We start from the raw sequence: 8,372 nt of genomic DNA on the forward strand, positions 1-8,372 counted from the left end.
ATACAAGTACAATCTTTAAAACCATGCTAAGATACCCACACATACAAATGTAGGTAATGTGTGTTGCCAATTTATTTGACAGAAGAGGTATCACAATCCAGAATAAGCTTCCTTTAGTCAAAATGATTGGACGTTTATTTCCGCCGGTGCAAGAGTTACAGGACTCGATGAAGCCACCGGCAAGGACCTTATTGTTGAAGCTGACTCTTCCCAAGATGGAAAAGTTACCATCGTACAGTAATTCTACCAGGGAACCTTCCAGTTTCTTTGGTTCAACAAATCATCAATTAACCCATCGAACAGATGTAGAAGCATTTTTTAGTTAGCCTGACCAACAAAGAAAAGCAATTTAAAACTGGGCCCAGGCTGCCTGGAGAGTTTGGTCCACAAAACATTTTTATCACGTGTCTCGAAAAGAAAAAGTAGCAAACGAATGTCATGGACATGCATGGATCCAGTGATTAATTGCTTTTATTAGTGGAGCTAACAGAAAAGTAACTGCATTAAAAAGTGTTAAATAATAGTATGAGGATCCATCTGTGTGGTTTCACACGTAGTGCTACTGAAACAATCATCATGTTATGCACCCAAACCATAAGAATTTGGTTTGTGTACATCCTGTGGGTGCTCTCCACAGATTATACGTAGTCCTTGGTTCAAGCATGAAAGCAGTGGCCAGTGTAAATATTTTAACAGATGCTGGGGTTTTTTTTAAACATGGGGTGAAAAAACATGGGAGCAAACAAAATAATAAAAATCCATATTATCCATGGCTAACTTTGAAACATGAGGAATTGGCTTCTCACTGCCCCAGATTTAGAAAGGGTACAAACCAAGGAAATGTATTGACCCATTATATTTCAACATTTGAATGGCATGGGGTGTGAATCTAATGAGAATTGTCAATTTTCTATGGGCAAACTTGCACACTGATCAATAGTGGTTTATTCATCTACAGGTGCCATTATAGTCATGTTCGATTCCCACACACGGTGTATATTCAGGAAAACTCTGGACCGTGAACAGGTGAAATCTGTAAAACATCATCTCTCCCAATCTAGTTTTACACCAAAACCTTGCCTTCCATTGAAGTTCCTTCCCAAAACTGACCAGAAGTTCAACCTGAGAATTGATCCATTTCTATTTTATACAATAGTTGAAAACATTTTGCAGCTACTTCCCCAAGACAGCTCAGGGTACATATGACATATTTATTTGCACTGGGATTCAATATATTTAAATAAAAAGTACTTGTAACTTATATTACCTGCAATAATGTTGCATTCAATTAAGTTACCTGAAGTTCTTGAGTAGCAATGGCCTTACTATTAAAATACTCTATGTCCAATAACTAATTATGTTCAATGCAATCAAAGCCTGAAGTGGAGTGGTCAGGCTGGATCTATGTGGTTAATTAATGATTGCCAGGTTAAAGCTGAGTATTCCAGCTATGGTGATTGTTTGTTAAGTAAGTTAAATCCATATTATCCAGCTAGGCATCCCCAAATGCAGACATACTCAATCCAATGCCCTGTGATAACTGTCCAATTCAACGTAACTAAACTTTCACTGAGAAATGGACTTTCATGGTAATACAAGGATAACAGCATTTGCATCTAAGTCCACAACTTTCTTCGACAGAACTTCGTAATCTGGACTAATTTCCTCATTTTCACAAGAGCAGTAATTGCTACAATATGCACAAACACTCCAGGATTTAAAGCTCCATAACCTTAGTTGGGATACAAAATTGTCACTTTCTAAAGCAAAACCTCCAAGTACAATTATACAAGTTCAGCATGACAAAACAAAGAGAGACTACTAAATGTTCCATTTTTGAAACTTTTTTCAAAAAAATCATATAATTGAGAAATAAAAATGAAAAAGAAATAGAATGTTTCACCATCTGTCACTTGCTAGAAAATATAGTGAATTAATGCAGACCAACCACCTCCAGATGCAATTCCTAGCCTGAAGAAGGGTCTTGGCCCAAAACATCACTCATTCCTTCTCTTCAGAGGTGCTGTCCTGTCCCACTGAGTTACTCCAGCATTTTGTGTCTATCTTCAGTGTAAAGCTGGACCTGCAGTTCTTTCCCACATATACTGCCTGTTTCCGTCGGTTTATTTTTTATATAGCCATTGTTATAAGCTCAAATTCCCAGTCTTTAATTATAAAGTGATGGAATGGTGCTGCAAACTCACTGCAGAAGACTACCACAACAGAGTGAATCAACAGTGCATTAAAATTATTCTATCCAACAGAATGTAAACACTGGACTGAATCAATCATTGACAGGGCAGGGCTTCAGAGGGATATTATGCAATTCCCCTGTCCTTTGCTCTCCCACTCCTGCATGCAATGCGACATGTGATATCACGTTCGGTTCTTTCTGCTTCAAAAATCCTAGAGATTATTTATTTGCCTTCAGTTCTCAATCATTATTTCACATGGTTCCTCTGATTCGGTCATAATTTACTGCTCTCCTACTTCTGGTCATATTAATTCTCTCCCCCCATCTCCTGAAAACTCTAATTCATTTCCCATAGATGCCATTTGTCCTCTTGGTGCTTCACTTTAGTGGCTATATTTCATGTGGGAGTCAAGACATTAAAATTCCCCACAGAGAGCACTTAAGTGATATCAGGGGTAAGAACTCTGGTTAAATTTTCTGTTGCGAGCCTGAGTGCAATATTCTTATTGGCTTCTCAAAACAAGTGTGTTTTAATCACAGACTAACAATTAAAACTGTTGTCTTAGTCTGTGTTTCACTGTATCTCACTCAAGTAATTGGAAAAATCATGCATCTGTTCTTCGCTCTGTGATCCAGCTTCAAAGGAGCGGTGGCAGAAAGGAAAAAACTGAAGCTGAGTGCAAGGACCACAATCAGTTGCCTTTGTCAGGTCTTTTGAAAGCCAAGTTCAATGCAAGAAAATTGATTAAACTGTTGATGAGTTTCGTGTGCATGCAAGTCGAGACAAACTGAACAGGGAAGGAACTGCAGATGCTGGTTTAAACCGAAGATAGATACAAAAAGCTGGAGTAACTCAGCGGCAGGCAGCATCTCTGGAGAGAAGGAATGGGTGACTTTTCGGGTCAAGACCCTTCTTCAAACTGGATAGGGATAAGGGAAACGAGAGATATAGACGATGATGTAGAGATAAAGAACAATGAATGAAAGATATGCAAAAAATTAATGATGATAAAGGAAGGTGAAGGGGGAGAGAGAGGGGGAGGGGGAGGGGGAGAGGGAGAGGGAAGGGGGGCGGGGAGGTAATGCTAGCCATGAAGTTAGGGAGATCAATATTCATGCCACTGGGTTGTAAACTGCCTAAGTGAAATATGAGATGTTGTTCCTCCAATCTGCATTTAGCCTCACTCTGACAATGGAGGACCTAGGACAGAAAGGTCTGTGTGAGAATGGGAAGGAGAATTAAAGTATTTAGCAACCGGGAGATCAGGTAGGTTCGGGCAAATTGTGTGAAGGTGTTTAGCGTAACGATTGCCTGGTCTACGCTTGGTCTCGCTGATGTACGAGTCCACATCTTGAACAATGGATACAGTAGATGAGGTTCGAGGAAGTGCAAGTGAACCTCTGTCCAGGGACCCCAACAGTCCTTTCCGGTTAGGTAGAATCGAGGGAGGAGGTATAGGGACATGTGTTGCATCGTCTGCAGTTGCTAGGGAGGGTACCTGGGATGGGGGTGGTTTGGGCAGGAAGGGATGATTTAACCAGGGAGTCGCGGAGGAAACGGTCTTTGCGGAAGGCGGAAAGGGGTGGAGATGGGAAGATGTGACTAGTGCTGGTATTCCGTTGAAGGTGGTGAAAATTTGACGATTGTGTATTGATTGCAACGGCTGATGGGGTGATAGGTAAGGACTAGAGGGACACTGTCTCTGTTGCAACTAGGGGGAGGGGGGAACAAGAGCGGAGCCGCAGGGTACCGAGGAGACATGAGCGAGGGCCTCATCTATGATGGGAGAGGGGAACCCCCGTTCCCAAAAGAATGAGGACATCTCGGATGTCCTGGTATGGAACACCTCATCTTCGGCACAGATGTGGCATAGACAGAGGAATTGGGAGTAGGGGGATAGAGTCTTTGCAGGAAGCTGGGTGGGAAGAAGTGTAGTCGAGACAGTTGTGGGAGTCAGTGGGTTTGTAATAGACATTAGTTGATAGTCTATTTCCTGTGATGGAGACTGAGATCAAGAAAGGGGAGGGAGTTGTCAGAGATGGTCCAAGTAAATTTGAGTTCAGGATGGAAACTGAAAAGGGGGGCAGGTCTTCCCATCACACACAAGACAGATGTCCAAAATATTTGAGATGCAAGAGTGACTCTGGGGAAATGACATAACTGACATGACCAGACCTCCGGCCTGACATAACAACTTACATTGAAAACTGGTTTTGAGAAATATCCAAGATCCAGTGGGCACAAGACAATGGCAAGCAGATGCTCTTGAAGATCTGATCTTGACATGAAGACTCATCCATGCCTTCATCTCCTCCCGACTGGACTATTGCAACTCACTTCTCCTTGGCATCAGCTCCACCTACATCAACCGACTCCAACTGGTCCAGAACGCAGCCGCCCGACTCATCACCCACACCAAATCCTGGCATCACATCACTCCAGTCCTCAAACAACTTCACTGGCTTCCCATCTCCCACCGGATCACCTACAAAATCCTGATCCTCACCTACAAAGCCCTCCACCATCTGGCCCCCCCATATCTCACTAACCTCCTCTCCCCCTACCAACCCTCACGGTCCCTCAGATCCACATCAGCCGTCTCCTCTCCATCCACAAGTCCAACCTCCGGAGTTTTGGGGACAGAGCCTTCTCCAGGGCAGCTCCCAGGCTCTGGAACTCCCTCCCCCAACTGATCCGCAATTCCGTGTCCCTCACCATCTTCCAGTCCCGCCTCAAGACCCATCTCTTCACCTCTGCCTATCCTTAGCCCCACGTCCCCCTCCCTTTTCATCTGTGCATTAATTGCCTCATATTGTGTTTTGAATTGTATTCTGTCTTTACTTTGTGTACTAGTCATGTCTCTACTATTTATTTCATTCCCCTTACATGTTTTTCCTCTACCTGCTAAATTTTTGTAAGGTGTCCTTGAGACTCTTGAAAGGCGCCCATAAATAAAATGTATTATTATTTATTATTATTGAAGATCAACGTCTCTAATTAGTGAAGAATGTGGAAAGAATTATGAGAACAATGAGCTCACATTGATGGTGACCTTAGTTCTGATATTGATTGACTGCCTGTAAATGCTCAAATCTGCACTTTGCTGTTTACTAATTATTTCTAATTTCTATCCATCTGTGAGCAAGAGCTGGAGGCACGGTCCCGAACAAGATTTCTTTTGGACCAAAAATGATAATGTTTGATGTAAGGTTGGAAATTAGTCAATTCTCACCGACAGACACTAATCAAACACCTGAGCCAAGCTGTTCCGCAGTACTCTAAAATGCTACTGATATTTAAGCAGTGAGCCTATGCAAACACAACTGGAGAATCCACCCTTTCATCTCCAGATAAACTTGCAACTTAATGCTCTCCCAGGTTTGATTGTTCCACTGACTAAGCGAAAGTAGACTGTAGTACCAAGTTGCAGACTAAATTAATTAAAACTATCACTGCACTTTCCTGGGGTCAGCACTAAGATGATTCCAGTCTACAGCAGAACTCTCTGGTTTGAGTAGGTCCAATGTGCCCCAATTGGCAGAGAATCTGTACTCCTTGGTTGTCAAATAGAATCCCTACCTGGATATCTTTTTTTAGTTTGAGTTTATCCTCCTAATATTCCTTGGGGCGAGCCAGTTTATTTTCACATTCAATCAATATTTCAAATAAATTTCAAGTGTTTGCTTTGCCTTATTACTGTAAAGCAAATCCCTCTCGCTTCTAGTTATTAATTTAAGACCATAAGCAATTAAAACTTGCTCTCAGGGTATATGTAATTACTGTAATATATTGCAATCTATTAACCAATTGGTCACCTAGATTGCTAAATTGAGAATTGTGCCTTACACCCCAGACTGAAGTTTTCAATTTTATTTTCCCCAAAGGGATAACTGATTTAATCACTGTATTGTATAATTCCAAAAATACTTTAGATTTTGTTTGCAAATGTTTCACACAAAACAAAAGAATATGTAACACAGGTCTTTCCCCTAACTTAGCAGACATTTTTACAAGTAATTTTTCCAGCATTGCATAAGATTTCTTCCATCAATTCAAGGTAAAGACATCTCCATTGTTTCTTTTTATTTTAATGAAACCCTCCGTTTTAAACTACATCTGACTGACTTGCCTAGTTTTTCCAGGATGTTGACTTTATTTCATATTTTCAGCACTGCAGTTCTTTTGATTTTCATATCAATTAATTAACATCTTAATCAAAGACAAAATTATGATTAGAATCTTTCAAGTCAGTATCGGTATTTTTTTAATATTTAAAGCAAAATGTAGAGGAAAGCAAGTCTCTGTTCACACTCAAAACTCCACAAAAAGTATCACAAAAGTTTTGTACAGTTTATGAGTATCATTCAGATTTCAGAGACGTCTAGACCATCAATGACAAAGCACAACTTTAGAATGACATAATTAGCGAACATCGAGTATTGTCAAAGCCAAAAAGTTATTATTAAGCATTAAAAAAATGTTTTCTTTCTTTTCAAATAAAATGCAGTTCCAGCCTCCAACACCTCCTCCCACCTCCCCAACAATGTCAACATCTTCTATCAAATTCCAATCAGGCAAATATAAACGACATCTCAAACCAATTACAAACAAGAAAGTACGTCATTCCAAATAAAGGCATTCAGTGGCTGTTTGAGATTTTAGATTATGCACTTCTTCCTCCTCATCCTTTGATCCTAGATTGCCTTTAAAAAAACATCAAACTAAAAACTGCAAAGATCAGATATTTAAAAATGGGCAGGATGTTTAGGAAGGAACTGCAGCCGCTGGTTTACACGGAAGATATAAGACACAAAATGCTGGAGTAACTCAGCACAGCAAGCAGCATCCAAGAAAATGATAAAAATGGGCAATTCTTCCTCCTTGCCAGCAACTGAATGGGGAATTGACTGCAGGTTTAATCACATAGGTTGTCTATAGATAATCTTCCACCTCTCTCATTAGTTCCGGGTCCATCCCTGACCTGTGTCAAAAGGCCTGACTGCCCTGCTTGGAGCTGGGTCCTGTCAGGTGCCGAGCATCACCTCTGCTTGTTTAATCCATCTGGAATCCAGGAGGATTTGCTCTCTGTGTTGCCCACCCCGGAGGACTGTCGGTACTTGGGTTAGTCACAGTCCCCTGGTCTTTGTGAAGGAAGGAAATGCAGGTGCTGGTTTATACCAAAGATAGATACAAAATGTTGGAGTAACTCAGAGACCCCGACAGTCCTTTCCTGATCTACCAGTTGCCAAATATTTTAATTCCCCTTCAGGTTCCCACACTGACCTTTCTGTCCTGGGCCTCCTCCACTGTCAAAGAGTGAGGCCAAACGCAAATTGGAGGAACAGCATCTCATATTTCGCTTGGGCAGCTTACACCCAGCAGTATGAATATTTATTTCTCTAACTTCAGGAAACCGTGGCATCTCTCCCTCCTCCTTCTCCGTCCCTCGCTCCTACTCCCAATCCCCCTTTCCTCCCTCCTCTTCCCCCTCCATTCTGCCCTTCCCTATCCTCCTTTCCACCTCCCTCCTTTCCACCTCCCTTCCTCCTCTCCACCTCCCTTCCTCCTCCTCTCCACCTCCCTTCCTCCTCTCCATCCCCCTTCCTCCTCTCCACCTCCCTTCCTCCTCCCTTCCTCCTCTCCATCCCCCTTCCTCCTCTCCCTTCCTCCTCCCCTCCACCTCCCTCCTCCTCCCTTCCTCCTCTCCACCCTCCTCCTTTCCCCCCCCTTACCCTTCTCATCTCCCACCTCTTCTCTCCCCCACCTCCTCTTTCCCCTCCTCCTTCTTTTTCTCTCCCCCTCATTCTCTCCCCTTCCCCCCACCTCCCCACTCCCCCTGGGCCGAGGCCCAGCCTCAGGCTGCGGCTCCTTACCTTGCTGCCCCGGTCACATACTCCAGCCCCGGGGAGGTAGGGGGGGACGGGGACGGGAGGTGGGGGGTTCGATACCGCGGCCCCCGGACCCACCAGTAGCTTCCTCGCCCGCCTTCCCTCTAACTCCTCGATCCCAGCCGCCGCCGCTTCTCCTCCTCCTTCTCCTTCTCCTTCTCCTCCTCCGAGGCCGCTTCCAACTTTTTCCTCATCCAACAACCCGGAAATTATATTTTCCCTCTCACTCTCCCTCACACACGCTCAAAGCCGCCGACAAAATGGCGGCGGCGGCTGCGCGCTCCCACGG

At 43.2% G+C, this 8,372-nt stretch overlaps 1 protein-coding gene across 4 annotated transcripts in view; it reads right to left on the bottom strand.

Moving 5' to 3' along the window:
* wipf2 (WAS/WASL interacting protein family member 2) overlaps positions 1-8,372 on the bottom strand; it is a 44,421-nt gene extending 36,049 nt beyond the window's left edge. For all 4 annotated transcript variants that reach the window (XM_033035016.1, XM_033035018.1, XM_033035015.1 and 1 more), the window contains exon 1: positions 8,069-8,372. The gene's annotated coding sequence lies outside the window, so the exon portion shown is untranslated. The remainder of the gene's footprint in view (positions 1-8,068) is intronic.

Source organism: Amblyraja radiata, chromosome 16 (genome assembly GCF_010909765.2).
Source record: "Amblyraja radiata isolate CabotCenter1 chromosome 16, sAmbRad1.1.pri, whole genome shotgun sequence".
Lineage (NCBI taxonomy): Eukaryota > Metazoa > Chordata > Chondrichthyes > Rajiformes > Rajidae > Amblyraja > Amblyraja radiata.